The following is a 15,253-nucleotide window of genomic DNA, read 5'->3' as shown; positions in this document are numbered from 1 at the left end:
TAAAGTAAAATGCTTGTGCGACTGTTTCCTGGCCGAAGGAATTATAGTACAAATGTATTCTCTGGAGCTAAACTAACAGGCGCCGCAGGGACAGCCAAAGCGGGAGGCCTTCGTGGCACTGGAAGCCTCGGAGAGCCCCCTACAGGCGGGAGGACCCGAAAAGAAAATACTTCCGCTCAGGTGGGCGGAGCTAGGGAGCCGAGGGGGAAGTGGCTGTAATCAGGTTTGAGTTTGGGATGGCGCGCTGCTTAGGCTAGGTTTAGGGGGTGAGGTATGGTGGACTAGTGAAGTATTTGTAGAAGTTATTTTATTTTATTTTATTTAAAAAAAATTTTTTTTAACGCTTATTTATTTTTGAGACACAGGGAGACAGAGCATGAAGGGGGAGGGTCAGAGAGAGGGAGACACAGAATCTGAAACAGGCTCCAGGCTCTGAGCTGTCAGCACAGAGCCCGACGGGGGTCTCGAACTCACAGGCCGCGAAATCATGACCTGAGCCGAAGTCGGCCGCTTAACCGACTGAGCCATCCAGGTGCCCCTGTAGAAGTTATTTTAATAAAGGATTGGGAACTCTGTTCTTTAATTATGCACTTGGTACACGGGTGTCATTTAGAAACGTACTCTTTTTTGATACATACTTAGATGTAACAAATAGGCAATGTACACGTGGGAAACCAGTAATTTTAGAAGTAGGGTATTGCCAATATTGTTAAAAAATTACCTGTGCCTTTTACCCCTTGCATTCCTCCAGCGGTAACATTCTCCTCTGTTTGAGGTTTAATCTTTTGCTTTTTGAAAATTTAGTTTATGTATGTTTAACTTAAAAACTGTTGAGCTTTACAGGGATAGTTGGTTGTTAAGTAATTTGCAGCTTCCCCCCTACCCCCTCAACAGTATGCTTCCAAATTCGTTTTAGGGTGTCACATATATTTGCATGTAGCTGTAGTTCCCCAATTTCACTGCAATATACTGGTAAAATTTCTATGTGTGACAGTTTATCCCTTTTATTTAGCAGGTTTGTCATTACAAACAACGTCGGTATGAACCTTCTTAGAATGCACGGATTCAGTTACCAGAATGTAAGGATTTTTCAGAGTACAATATATATCTAGAAAGACCATTTTTCAACTACTTTCTAGTTATGATATCTGTCTTAAAGTCTTTAATAATTATAACATCTTAGTCATCTAGGATTTGGCAGCTGGTGATTTTGTTTTTCCTCGAAAACTGGTTATATTTTCCCACTTCTTTGTATATTGTTATGTTGCATAGACTCTGGGTCCTATTCAAAGCCTTTGGGGTAAGTTGATCATTTTGTTTTGTTTCAGGAGTCAATCAGTCCAGTTTGATTCAGATACACAAGTTCAGTCTCACCTTCTGTGGGTGCTGGTCCCTATGAGTTCAGTTTTCAAAGGCTTTGTTATTCTGCTTTGAGTCTGTCCTGTACATACAACCCTCAGCGATTACTTTAGAACTTGGGCAGTACAGTAGTCCCCCTTATCTGCAGTTTTGCCTTGTTTCAGTTACCTGTGATCAACTGTGAGAAGCAGATGATCCTCCTTATCCTCAGAAGGTCATTAGCTTAACAGTGTTATAAATGCCTGTCGTTCACCTCACTTCATCTCGTCCTGTAAGCATTTTACCATCTCACAACATCACAGTACAAAAATATATTTTGAGAGTGAGGGAGAGACCACATTAACAACATTTATTACAGTATATTGTTGTAATTGTTCTATTTCACTATTAGGTCTTGTTGCCTAATTTATAAGTTAAGCTATAAATTATAGGAATGTATGTATAGGAAAAAACAGTATATATTGGGTTTTATCTGTAGTCTCAGGCATCCACTGGAGGTCTTGGTCATATTTCCTATGGATAAGGGGAGAGAGACTACTGTAGTTTAAATTGCAGTTCCGTTCACATGTCTTTTGCCATAGAGCTTGTGTCTTTGCTAAAGATGCTTAGTTCATGTGTGAGAACAGAATTTATGTGGGTTTCTGCATAGAATTAGGGGGATCCCCTTCTACATTCTCCCCTTGTGATATTCCATTCATGCTCTTTTTTGCAGTGTCCCCTTTTATTAATCCTTCTGCCAGAAATAAGAGGTTTTTCTTGGGAGTTTTAGCTGCCTTCCATAGTTGCAATAGCTGACTAGGGCCCGCACTGGGGCAAAGAGGTGAGAGAAAAAAATGTGATTCCCTCTGTACTCTTCAGATCACAGAGGCCTCCTTTCCCAGCTCCCTTCTTTAGAAACATAGGCGTTCTCTTGGTCCAAGCCTAGGCCTCAACTCTCAGGTCAAAGCCCAGAGGGAGAAAAGGAGGGGGAAAAAAGCCAGGTATTCTCCCACAGAAGCTCCTTTTCTCCATTCATCTTGCTAGAAACATAGGATTTCTCTTAATTTTTAATGCCTGTGCTACCATTAGTTTTACTAGATGTCAGGCCTCACGTCAAAGCTGTGAGAGAAAATAGGAAAAACAAACAGGGCATTTCTCCAACTTTTGATTCTCACCAATCTGCCATTTTTAATTTACTTTTCAGAGCCCTCAGGTAGTTGCTTTTTTGTATTTTGTCCTGAACTTTTAGTTGTAATCAGTAGGAAAGAGTAGTGTAATCATCTTGACTGGCAGTGCAAATCCAAGGAATGCAAATTACTGCTACATATCCATCAGAATGATTAAAATGAAAAGTTCAGACAATTTCAAGTGTTGGACAGGGTGTGGTACAACAAATTCTTATATATTCTTATACATAGTGGAAGTGTCAATTGATGTATCTTCTTTGGAGAACATTTTGTCAGAGTCTATTAAATCTGAACACCTGCATACCTTATGATGCTGAAAATCCACTCCTGAGTATACTCCCAACAGAAATGCACATATGTTCACCAAAGATGTATATAATAATGTTCATCACTACACATTCCTAATGGCTCCAAACTAGAAATTCCCCATTGCTTATATATGATAGCCTGGATAAATAAATTGTCATATATTCATACACTGGAATACCATATATAGTAATGAAAATAAATTGCAACCACATTAAACAGTGTGGCTGTCACTCAAAAGTGTAATATTGAATTGAAAAAGCCAGATACAGGATGCCTGGGTGAGTCAGTTGCTTAAGCATCTAACTCTTGATTTTGGCTCAGGTCATGATCTCACTGTTCATTAGATTGAGCCCCATGTTGGGCTCTGTACCGACAGCACAGAGCCTGCTTGGGATTCTCTTTCCCTCTTTCTCTCTGTTCCTTCTTAGCTTGCATGCTCTCTCTCTCTCTCTCTTTCTCTCTCTCTCTCTCAAAATAAATAAATAAATAAACATTAAAAAAAAAGAAAAGGCCAGACACAAACTAGTACATTTACATGAAGTTCAAAAGCAGGCATAACTAATCTAGGATAATAGTTACCTTAGGACATGGAGAGAAAATAGCAACATGGGGGTCTTTTGGGATCCTGGTAATATTCTTTGTCATGATTTGGGTTCTGGCTACATAGATGATCTTCATTTTATAAAATTTCATTGAGCTGCACACTTTGATTTGGGCATTTTTTAAAAGAAGAAGTTTTAAAAATACTTATATTTATCCATCTCACCATATCCCACCTATCCCCTCATTCAATAGATGCTTGCTAAATATTATACCAACTTCAGGGACAAAGAGAGTGATCACAGACCTGCTTATGACATGGTGAGTATCACTAGTGAATACCTTGTGGCCCTAATGGTGAATGAGCTTTCTTATAGTTGTGATATTGAGTCTACCATAACTCATATTAAGGCATATTACATGGCTATTAAGAAAAAAAATCTTTTGTTGGTTCTAGAGTTAACTGAGAGTTTAAGGTGGCAATGATCCAGTCTCTGAGGTTTACATTTGTAGATTCAAGGAGAATTTTCTTAAAGTACAGATAAATCAAGCACATTTTGTTTTTGCATGTTCAGTCACATTCGGGGAAAAAAAAAAAGAAACCTCGCTACTCAAAAACAATGAAAAATAACTTTTTATAAAGTTCCAAATCATAAATTCACTGCAAGAGTCATCATTGAGATATAGTATTTTTTTTTAGTTGATCAGAATTGTTTCCCTAATTATGGTACATAAATCCTTGTATTATAAAATATGTGAAATTGTGACTTAACAAGCAACCATAAAAAAGTTTGCTCTTGAAATAAATAGTTTTAAACAAAAGAACAAGGAATTTAAATAAATAAATAAGGTAGTCAGTGAATTTAACACTCATGCCTAAGAAATTCCCTAGTTTTATTTATTTATTTTTTTTTTTTTAATTTTTTTTTTCAACATTTTTTATTTATTTTTGGGACAGAGAGAGACAGAGCATGAACGGGGGAGGGGCAGAGAGAGAGGGAGACACAGAATCAGAAACAGGCTCCAGGCTCCGAGCCATCAGCCCAGAGCCTGATGCGGGGCTCGAACTCACGGACTGCGAGATCGTGACCTGGCTGAAGTCGGACGCCTAACCGACTGCGCCACCCAGGCGCCCCAGAAATTCCCTAGTTTTAATCTAGGAGCTTGTGGAAAGTAAAATTTACTTCTTAGGTCATGAGGACAGTAGTGACCTTAGGCAATGTTGTGGAGTCTGAATTTGTGGCAGTGCTTAGTGCAATATGTGCAGATATTCCAGGATGGAGGGTCAGGGTGGCGATAACCTCCAGAAAGGTACTCGGAATTTGGAAATGGTAATAAAATACCGTCATTTGAGGTTGGAAGGATTAGCATGCAATTAAGTAGATCAGCCATCTGAAAATAGAATTAACTCATGCTAACATCTGATTTGTAAGGTGCACAAAAATCTCCTATATCCAGTCTGTGTTTTTGAAGGAATTCTTGTAACAGGTAATAATAGCTACCATTTATTAATCACTATATATTCAGTAGTGTGCTAAGAGCTTTACATCCATTATCACATTTAGAATCCCATCAATCTTTAGGAAAGATATTGTTAGCTTTGTTTACAGATAAGAAATCAAGGTTTAGAAAGTGTAAGTACCTTGTGAAATGCTATAAAATGTAACATACGGTGACTCTGGAGTCAGATTTCTTGGTTTCCAGTCCCAGTTCTATTGCCTGTCAACTATGTGACCTCAGACAAATTACTTAATCTGTGTTTTGTTTTTTCACGGAGGAAATAAAGATGATGATAATAGTACCTGTACTTTAGAATTGCTCAAAGGATTAAGCGAAATAACTCACTTAAGGTGCTTGATAAACAGAAGTCAATAAATAATGGTTATTATTAAATTAGAGGCTCACAGTAATGGATGTTAGAGCTAGTGAATAATATCCAGTTAATGTACCAAATTCAATCAACTGTAGTTAGTAAAAATTTTCTGGGAGAATCATATGTCGTCAGAAAAATGGTTTGGTAACAGTGAACAAAACATAAGAATATATCTGGTAATGACCAAAAGAGAAGGCTATTTGAGTTCAAGGATTACAACTAATTTTCAAAGAGAAGTAGTTCTAAAATAGAAAAGGAATTTCTATCCAACTTGAAAGAAAACTCCCTTAAGACTACCCATTCTCTTTCTTCTAATTACACACTCACCAGACAACCTCTGACTGATCATTTTCTCTCCTGAGTACATTTAAACCACCACAGCAAAATACCCAGAATGAATTCTCCATACTCAGTATTCTTTTAGATTTAGCTGTCTTTGTAGATTGATAAATTGACATTCTGAGGTGCATATCACTTTCGTATGGGTCCTCTTAACATGTTGATCCCCAAGAGGTTAATTAACACTGGTGGAAATGATAAAGTTGAGTCCCTGAACCTACAAAGCTAAGAATCTGGCTTTGGATATTGTACTACAGCTCTTTATGCTTACAAGTAACAAAAATCACAATAAAATGTCTTAAACAGCAAGAAGGGGAGGGAGTTAATATTATAAAGAGAAGGCGTTTGATGGAATAGCAGGGCAAGAGTGCAAAGCAGATTCAGGAGACTGAAAGAAGCATGCTTGCACTCTTTCGGCAGTCTCTTGCCACTACCTCTCTGCTTACACATCATTCTTTTCTATCTATAGACCGGCTTTCCCTATCATAGGACATTCATAGGACAAACAGAAGTAGTACATACTGACTTTAGACCTGAGTAAGTGGGGCTCTCAATGAACCCTGTACCCCTGGGAGGCCCGCCCTTTGGAGAAACTTCTTCAAATGTTCTAGGTCCCCTCTGGTGCCCTGGAGCCGGAACTTAGTCCTGTGTGGATCTTGGCAATGGAAGCCCTGGAATGTTCTGTTGTTGCTGGTGGTGGGGTTTGGCCTGGTCAACAGGCCCTTCTGGGTGGGATGCTCTAAACCTGGACCTGGACCTTATTGGCCTCAGTCCCTGTTTCTCCCTTGCAGAGTCCTCTCGACAATAACCCACTCACACTGCCCGGGGTCCACCAGGTGCTGAGGACTGGGACTAACACCAGTGGGTATGGGCTCAGGTTGCATGGCCCTTTGCCTGTTGCTGGTGAGCCAAAGCTCCCACTGGCCAGGGCAGTATTTCTTTCATGAGACTGCACCAAATTTAGCTGCCAGAACAGGGCTGATTCACTGATTTGGGGATGATTTTCAGTAACACCGACAGAGGACAAGTTGAGGACCGTGGCTACCCACTGTCCTCTTTGGGCTGCCTGTGTGAGCTGGTACATGGGCACCTTACCTGTCTGTGTTCAGATCCAGGAGCCTCCTCCTGAGGAGCTACTGAGAGAAGTACGGGTAGCCCACGTGTCTTTTATACTGGGGTCCTCCCCACCACCCCGGCGTTGGTGCCCAGGGCAGTCACACCACCCTTTTGCAAGCTATGTGTTATATGTCAGGTAATTCTGGTCATGGCCATTCTTGTCCCCTCCCAGAACTTTCCAGACTGTAGTACTGCAAAGTCAATGTCCCCTTTCTGTCAGTCATTTTTTGCCTTTTATCAATGTGGTAACATTTTGTTGTCCTGGATTGGTCTCAAGCCCTGTGGAGCATGTGATAGATATGGCTTACCTGAATGGGACTTCTCTTCTTGCTCTGCCCAGGGCCCCTCATCAATCCCCACTACTGGTAACTGGTATGTGGAAGGCAGGGTAGAGATCAACATTAAAAAAGTCATGTTCTAGCAGTGCAGTGTGATCAAGGCTTAGTTCAAGAGAAGACATGGTTGGAAGATGTGTTGTTCTATGTTAATGCTTTAAATTCCATAAATAAACACTATAAACTTCTAAATGATAAATTTAACATGACCATAAAACAGAATAATTGTTTTCATTTTCCTGCATCCTCTGGGTAAGACTTGCATTTGTGGTCATCATCAACAAAGCACATTAACAATATTTGAGAGTCATTGGAAACCATTATTCAAGGACATTACAATGGGTGTTGCCATGAGATGAGTGATGATGTATCAGAATTCAATAAATGACATTAGGAAAGTGCAGAGGCCAGAAGATCTATACTGTTTCAATTTTAAAAGGTTCCAAAGAGCCATAGCATTGTGAATAGTAATAGTGTGGGTACATTTTCCTTACAGTGGGATATATGAAATTAGCCAAGAATGGTATCTTTGACAATAAATAACACAAAGAAGTGGATCCTGCAAACTAGGAAAAGTTTTCATGTGCATTGATTGGACAATAAACATCTGTGTTGGTACCTTTTTCTTGCCCTAAATTTTAATCAATAAACCACTATACCTCACATGAGCCCATGATTTTTGTAATTACTTTTAAAATCAAATTGTTGCTATTGATGGCTTCTACCCTGCACACGCCCACATATTTTCCCAGGGCCTTGTATACCTTAGAGGGAGTACTGGACAGAAGATAGTGTTAAGAAAGCTTCTACCTTTGTATCTCTTTTCCATTCCAGAGATTCTCAACTGGAATCTCTTGGCCCCAACTTCAAATTTTCAGACAAAGGCTCTGGCTGTGCTAACTTGGTCCAATCAGCCATGTCAGGTGGTCAAGGGCATGATGTAATGTACAACCCTGACTGCTAGGATGAAAAGGGAAAAGGATAGCACCCAGAGAAAAGAAAACACAGTTGTTTTTTGTGTTAGTTTTCTAGTGCTATGTAACAAATGACCACAAACCTAGCAGCTTAAAGCAATGTATTTTATTATCTCTCAGTATCTGTTGGTCAGAGGTCTGAGCATGGTTTATTTTCTGCCTAGCATCTCACCAGACAACAATTAAGTTATCCACTGGGGAGACAATTCCATCTGAGGCTCTGAATCATCTTCCAAGCTCATACAGGCTATTGACAGAATTCAGTTCCTTGCAACTCAGAGTCTCATTTTCTTGCCAGATGTCAGCCAGGGCCAGCTCCTAGAGACTGCCCTTAGGTCCTAATCATATGACTCTCTTCTTACAGCATGGAGTTTACTTCTCCAAAGCCTGAAAGAGAATTTCTCTACAGTCTATTCCTGCTGCTGCTGCTGCTGCTATCACCGTTACTTTTATTATTATTTACTACCACCACCACTACCACTACTGTAGGCTTATATAACGTAATGGAATCAAAGGAGAAATTAATCCATCACCTTTGTCACGTAATGGAACCAGATCAAAAGAGTGGCATCCCATCATATTCACAGGTCCTGCCCACACTCAAAGGGAGGGCATAATACATGTACACCAGGAGGAAGAATCTTAGGAGCCATCCTAAAATTCTGTCTACCATGGCTCTTAAAGATGGCCACTACAGTTGCCTCTATCTTAAAGCACTGAGAAATATTTAAACTGTCTGTCCTCCTTATTCTCTTAAGAACAGCAGTTTAGTGGTGCCTGGGTGGCTCAGTCAGTTAAGTGTCCTACTTCACCTCAGGTCATGATCTTGCAGTTTGTGGGTTTGAGTCCTGCATTGGGCTCTGTGCTGACAGCTTGGAGCCTGGGACCTGCTTTGGATTCTGTGTCTGTTTCTCTGCTCCTCCTCAATCACACTCTGTATTTCTCTCCTTCCAGAATAAATAGACATAGAAAGAAAAAAAGAAAGAAAGAAAGAAAGAAAGAAAGAAAGAAAGAAAGAAAGAAAGAAAGAAAGAAAGAAAGAAAGAAGAAAGAAAGAAAGAAAAACATAGTTTAAGGGGCACCTGGGTGGCTCAGTCAGCTGAGCATCCGACTCTTGATTTCGGCTCAGGTCATGATCTCAGGGTTTATGAGATAGAGCTAGCTCCATGTTAGGCTCTGTGCTGACAGGACAGAGCCTGCCTGGGATTCTCTCTCCCTCACTGTCTACCCCTCCCTGCCTCACACTCTTGCTGTTTCTCAAAATAAATAAACTTAGAAAAAAAAAGAACAACATAGTTTACAATATATTCATTGTAAACTATGAATATATGAATATTCATAGACATTCAAGTCTCAGGTACCGGAAATATACATCTCTGGGAATATTTTGTCACACAGAATTCTTTTTCTACAATTCAGGGACAAGAAATTATTAAACATTTATTTAGTACACTTACAGTTTGACATTCTTAGAAATTCAGTGGATTAAATGATGTGAGTATATATACACACATACAGTTCACATATTGCCTACAACTTAAATTCTCCTTTTTTCAGTGCAAACTATTAATAGGGAATTTTTGCCAGCTGGTGTTTCAGAGTTCTTTATAAATTAATTATTGTATTTACTAGCCCTGTGGGAGTGGAGAAGTCTAATTGGGTCAAGGAGGCTGGTTCTGCTGGAGACTGAAAGGTGAAGCATGTATAAGGTGTCAGTTGCAAATCTAATGCAGTGCTTTTTTGAACACGTATGTTAGAAAAGGGAACAATACTGAAATTACCTGCATATTTATGGAAAAATCACATAATTAGCATACACATTTATTGAAATTTGCCATCAATCTATGGCAAAGACAAAATATTTTAGCTGACATGAAACTGCACAGGTGTCCCATGCCACAGGAGGAATGAGATGCTTGATGCTAATAGCACATTCATTCACTCATTCACGCACTCACACAACAGGACCAGGCTAGATATTATAGCTACAAAGAGGACAATATCCTAGCCTAGTGCTCACAGAATGCTGGTGAATATGGATGTGTAAAGAGATAGAAAAAGAAAAATGTCATAAGTGTAGGACAGTCATAATCAGAGAATATTGTGGGCATTTCTAGGTGGAACAGCTCTCCCAGTTCACAGGTAGGGAAGGGAAATCCATCCGGGTTAGTTCATCACAAGTCACAGAAACCAAATATAGTAAAACTTTATCCTTCAGTGCTAGGACCAGAGGGAGGCAAGCCGGTCACATGGGGCATGAAATTTCAAGGGGTGTTGTCACAGTTGCTGGGCCTGGGTGTGTCACCTGAGAGTGTCTCCTTAAATTTTGGGGGTAGGCAGCTGCACACTGAAGCCTTGGTCCTGTTTTTCCCTTTGGTCTTATCCTTAGTCAACACTTTTTCCCCTAGTTTTCTTCCTAATGAAAAACAATTGAGAAACTCATTCACACTGATGTAAATAACTAAAAATTTAAACTACACATTCTTTAAAAGAATTTTCAGTTTAGCAGAAATATCATCAAGCCCTTAAACCATGGTTCAAAACCTCAAATGTTTGCAGGGCCAGAGAGTAGCAGGCCTGCATAAGATGCCAGGCAATGAGGGAGATTGTGATGGGCTATTCAAGGACCTTCAAATTCAACCTAAAAATATATACTGTTTTGGACAAACAGAAAGTACCTGCTGGATTATTAGATCAGTAGAGTAGCTGTTTGTGTCTCCTGCCAAAGGTTAAAGAAATTTAGTTGCTATGTTAGAATTTCTTTAGGCAAATGGTGTAAGGACATAACGAGAATTGGATGGAAAATACCTACTGGGGGGGGGTATTCTTTCTTCAATTAAACTTTCCTTGTGAGGCCTTATTAAACATTTCTTTGGCTTTCTTTCCCACAGACCCCAAGATCTGGCCTAGTTATCCTACTCTGCTGCCGCAGCTTATTGTCTTACCTGTATTTCATGAGCCACAAGACATAGCTGGAAAGTTTTTCACAGCTAGAAACTAGAGAGAAATAGATAACATTTAGGGAAAAGGAAAGTTACCATATCCCTAGAACTCTTAAGAGTCTCTTGTCTAGACCGAAGTGTATAGTAGATAAGAGTAGTCAAATATACCCAGTGTGCTTTCCTTTTACCAGGAAACTGCAGGTGCCTCTGAAGGGACTGTCAATCATGGTGCTCCCCTTAACTCCAGCACAGTTTGGGATCTTGTCCCAGGCTGTCCAATCAGAATACCCAGTCCCTTGAAAGGGAGGAAGGAGTAAAGCAGCCAGGCTGTGATCCATTCACTTCCTTTATCAGAAGGACACCACTAGGGGAAAGAGAAGAAGAGAAGTGATGTGGTCTAATTCCTTGTCAACTGAACTTCAGGTAAATAGAATAATGATTTTAGACAGGAGGAGGAAGCCTTTCATACAGAATGCCCTTTAGCAGGTGTCCCTTGATAAAAACTGCTTACAGTAAATAAACCTGGAATCTATTGATTTATGGGACATAGCTTCCCAGGAGAATTTCATATAAACTACACAACTCTTGGAGGTATAAAATGAAGATGTTTTATAAATAAAATACTTCCCATTCTGTGAGGTAACAATCGACAAAACCTCACACAGAAACGTCATCTATTGCTCTGGGCTGGTGGATAAAAAGGGCCTTGTAAAAATGTTCCAGACCTTTCTCTGCTTTGTCTTTGTCTCTTGATTTCCTATGCCCTTTTAATTTTTAGTAAAGCTTGATGCTGGGAAAAATCTGATTGTTGTGAGACTGATTTGGTAATCCAATTCTGTGTGTTATTTCGACTGGCCATGGTAATTGGTTGAAGAATGAATGAATATGCGAACCAGGAAAGACTGATCAGAATGTTCCCTAGGATTCATTTAGGAATTCATTTGGGAGAGAAAAGTTCTCTCTCTATTGGAGTTCTTAAGCTTGTAAATGTGGGAGTGAGACACAACGCAGAGAGAGAGCTCACCCACAAAAGGAAGCCAAACAGACACACTAAGAACTGATGGATGGAGACACTTAAAGAGAGAGGGGGCTCCTGGGTGGTTCAGTCGGTTGGGCATCCGACTTCGGCTCAGGTCATGATCTCGCGGTCCGGGAGTTCGAGCCCCACATCGGGCTCTGTGCTGACAGCTGGGAGCCTGGAGCCTGCTTCCGATTCTGTGTCTCCCTCTCTCTCTGCCCCTCTCTTGCTCATGCTCTGTCTCTGTCTGTCTCTCTCTCAAAAAATAAATAAAGATTAAAAAAAGCAGTAGTAAGAGATAGGAAGAGAGAGTGAATTCTAAATATAGCATTTGAATCTCTGAATTTTTTCTGTTCGAAACTCCTGAATCCCCTGGACTTCCTACATAAGCCAAGTCAATACATTCTTCTTTTACTTAAACTAGATTATACTGGGCTTCTGCCACTTGCACCCACAAATTCTGACTAATATTCTAGCTGGAATTTGGTACGGACCAGACTAGGAGGAAGAACTGAGAGCTCAGAAACAGATGAGTCTTCCAGGAAAGAGTAGTTCTCAGAGATAAAAATCGGATAAGAAACAAAATACATATCATAAAACTATTGAGAACTTCCACCCCTGGTTCACACATAAACATTATTGAAGGACTAAATAAGATTGCAACTCTTACAACAATATTTTTAACCACTTTATCCTGAGCAGTATGGAGGCACACTCTTCTGCCTTCCTTTTCTTTTCCCAGCTGTTCACCGTGACCAAGTAAGACAGTGTTTTCCAGCTTTGGCTTTGGCTTAGGAAGCAAAGCTCTGTTTTAGAAATTGTCGCTTTATGTTGTAACTACCTATTTGTTTTATATATTCCCAATTCCTTACAGATAGGAGATAAGTCTTATTTATTTCCTCAACCTCAGCACCTGAAACACAGTTAGTGCTCAGTATTTGTAGAACAAAGGAAGAGAGGGGTTTTATTTTTGCCATCATTGAAACTATGCACAGGCGTGACCAAGGGGAAATTGCATGGGCTTGGTTCCTTCCCACTCCCTACCAAATGTGCATAATTATATTACTTGGTATGCACCAAACTGTTAGCTTATGATGAATACTTTCATAGTTAAGGCATGCTGGTGAGCAAGGAGTAACTACCCTAAATTGTTCCACAGTTTAGAGTAGTGGTTAAAATCACAGGCTTTGGAACTAGAATTCCTGCTCTGTTGTCTGCTAGCTTTGTAACCTAGGTCAAAGTGCTGTGTCTCAGTTTCCTCATCTGTGTAATAGGAATAAAAATATATCATAAGGTTGTTGTCAATATTAAATAAGTACTATGTTTAAAACTGTGGAAAAAGAGTGTCTAGCACACAGTAAGTGCCATGTGTTTGCTGTGATTATTCTTATTGTTGTTCTCCAAGCCTCACTTTTATAATGGTAAAATGGGTATAAAATTACATCTGTGGGTAAATTGCAAATAAGATAATGCATGTAAAATTGTTGACAGTAAATGCACAATACAGAGCAAGTATTAATAGCTATTATTAGGATGTAGTTAGATTAATTGGAAGTTAGCATGTGCACCAAACATGTGTTACCAACTTTCAAAAACAAAACAATAATAGGACTCATTAAAGTGTACTTGCACACTCTTAAGTAGTGTAATGTTGGAGTTAATGTCATAGGCATGGAAACCAGTTTGCCTGGGTTCAGATCTCAGCTCTACTACATATTACTTGTGTGATCTTGGGCAAGTTACTTAACTTCTATGGGTCGCCTCTAATAAAATGAGATTAATGACAGTGTCTGCTTGATAATGTAGCTCTGAGGATTAATTGAGGCGATGCCTCTAAAATAATAAACACGATGCCAGAAAAATAGTAAGCAGGCAATAAACATTAGCTTATTATTGCTGTGAGCCTCAATCACTTTCAATGGTAAAAATGAGGATGTAAGTGTCTACCTGATCAGACTGGTATGTGGATAAAATGTGATAATGCCAGTGAAAATGTCTAGTAAATAGGAGATATTTCATAAATGCCACTTTTCTTTCCCATTTTTATGATTCAGGAGACAACTCAGAACTTTACAATGCCTTAAGGTTATCAGTATAAATATCAATTGGATTTCTACATGTGCGGTTATAGGACAGAGAGGATCAGGTAAAATTTGATCAGTGACACATACTAAGTGTTGTTTATTGAATAAATATCATTTAGACCATTCAGTTGGCTTATTAGCTGTTCTTTCTTATTAAAGAAGATTGTGCCAGAAATACCCTGTTTTTGTATATTCGTTTGATTCAGGTCACAGATAAATGGCGATTTGCTCTGTTCAGAGAAGGATAGAAAAGTGGGCTGGTATTTCAAGTTTCTTACAGCGAACATGGTGCACAATCTGCTAGAACTGAAGGAGAATGTTATTAATCAAAAGGTGCATGAGGAGGCAAAGGACTTCATTATGCTGTTTTGCTCCCACAACTTGCACCTGGAGCTTTTTAATGAATGTGCCCTTTGGAGACAGGTGGCACTCTGCAAAGCGTAAACCTCTCTAAACCTCTTCTTGTCTCAAACTGACACGTCTTCATGGCACTGTGAATAATCAATCTAAGCCTTAAATGATGTGAAAGGCTTTGGTAGGACTATAATTAGTTGAAACTATTTTTTTCTTGGTCTTTAGGAGTACACATGGCTAGAACAAGGGAAAGAAAACGTCGAGAAACAGCTGGAAAAAAGAAATCATGTATTCATTGAAAAAGGCAAGCCTATAAACAATGATATTGTGTACTGGGTGAACAAGTACAGTAGATGGCAGTTTAGTAACATCCAATATCGTTTTGTCATGTTTAGAAGTCATTTTTTTTTAAAAGAATATGTAAAAAATATGCATCTTCTGTTTTATATATTTATTGTCATCTTTTCTGGGAAAAGTTCTGTGTGTGATCTCTGTTGGCTTAGAGAAACAGAATTCTTATAAACTTGTCAAATAGTACAGAATATAAAAGGGACATTGGGGTGCTCTGGGATTTTTACACCACATTTTATTAGCATCTCATTCATTTTGGAGCACATAAAGATTTTTTTTTTTTATTTGAAGCAATAAAACTTGGGAATTACTCTCAAGTAAAATAACACCACAACCAACAATTGATTCCTCTGAAAACCCGGATGTAATTTTAGCATTTCATGGATGGTTCTTTAATTGTTAGTTAAAATATTTAGGAAACTAAGAGAGGTGTGGAAAGGGAGCAGAGACAGAGAAGATATTAGGAAGGGAAGGTAAAATTTCCAAAAATTTT

At 39.2% G+C, this 15,253-nt stretch overlaps 1 long non-coding RNA gene across 1 annotated transcript; it reads left to right on the top strand.

Moving 5' to 3' along the window:
• Positions 1-32: 32 nt before the first annotated feature.
• Positions 33-14,855, top strand: LOC131504568 (uncharacterized). The gene is made up of 4 exons (XR_009258060.1): positions 33-223; positions 1,016-1,079; positions 3,630-3,695; positions 14,635-14,855. It is a non-coding gene; the product is annotated as an uncharacterized LOC131504568 (long non-coding RNA).
• Positions 14,856-15,253: the final 398 nt, after the last annotated feature.

Source organism: Neofelis nebulosa, chromosome 2, assembly GCF_028018385.1.
Source record: "Neofelis nebulosa isolate mNeoNeb1 chromosome 2, mNeoNeb1.pri, whole genome shotgun sequence".
Classification (NCBI taxonomy): domain Eukaryota; kingdom Metazoa; phylum Chordata; class Mammalia; order Carnivora; family Felidae; genus Neofelis; species Neofelis nebulosa.
Note: the sequence above shows the minus strand (reverse complement) of the source record. Positions and strands in the feature narration are given on the sequence as shown.